A 954-nucleotide genomic window follows, 5' to 3' on the forward strand; every position below is an offset into this window, starting at 1 on the left:
CAGTCAGAGTGGCTAAAATGAACAAATCAAGAGACTATAGGTGCTGGCAAGGGTGTGGAGATATGGGCACCCTCCTACACTGTTGGTGGGAATGTAAACTGGTGCAGCCACTCGGGAAAACAGTGTGGAGGATCCTCCAAAAACTATCCATAGAACTCCCCTATGAGCCAGCAATAGCCCTGCTAGGGATTTTCTGCTTAGATGTTGGTGTAAGTGGAGTATTAAAGTATCCTACTAATATTGTATTGTTATCAATGAGGGTCTTTGGGTTTGTTGTGAATGTTTTATATATCTGGGTGTCTCAAGATGGGGGCATGAATATTTATAATTGTTAGATCTTCTTGTTGGATAGACCCTTTTATTGATATATTGTTCTTCTTCATCTCTTGTTATAGTATTTGGTTTTATTTTTTAAGGTTATTTAAATTCCAGTTAGTTAACATATATTGTAATATTAGTAGTAAAATTTTGTGAATCATCTATTACATACAATACCCAGTGCTCATCACAAGTGACCTCCTTTGTGCCCATACACACTTAACCCATTCCTTTCTCCCAACTCCCCTCCAGCAACCTTCCGTTTAATCTCTAGAGTTAAGAGTCTGTTTTATGGTTTCTGGTCTCTTTTTTTCTCCATGTTCATCAGTTTCATTTATTAAATTCTATATATGAGTGAAATCAATGGTATTTGTTTTCTGTGACTGGCTTATTTCACTTAGCATAATACACTAAAGATCTATTCATGTCATTGAAAATGGCAAAATTTCATTCTTTTTGATGGCTGAGAAATAATTCCATTTAATATATACACCACATCTTCTTTATCAATTTATCAGTTGATGAACATTTGCACTCTTGATATAAATTGGGTACTGTTGAAAATGCTGCTGTAAATATTAGGGTGCATGTGTCCTTTCTAATCAGGATTTTTGTATCTTTTGTGTAAAAATCTAT

Source organism: Suricata suricatta, chromosome 13 (genome assembly GCF_006229205.1).
Source record: "Suricata suricatta isolate VVHF042 chromosome 13, meerkat_22Aug2017_6uvM2_HiC, whole genome shotgun sequence".
Taxonomy (NCBI): Eukaryota; Metazoa; Chordata; class Mammalia; order Carnivora; family Herpestidae; genus Suricata; species Suricata suricatta.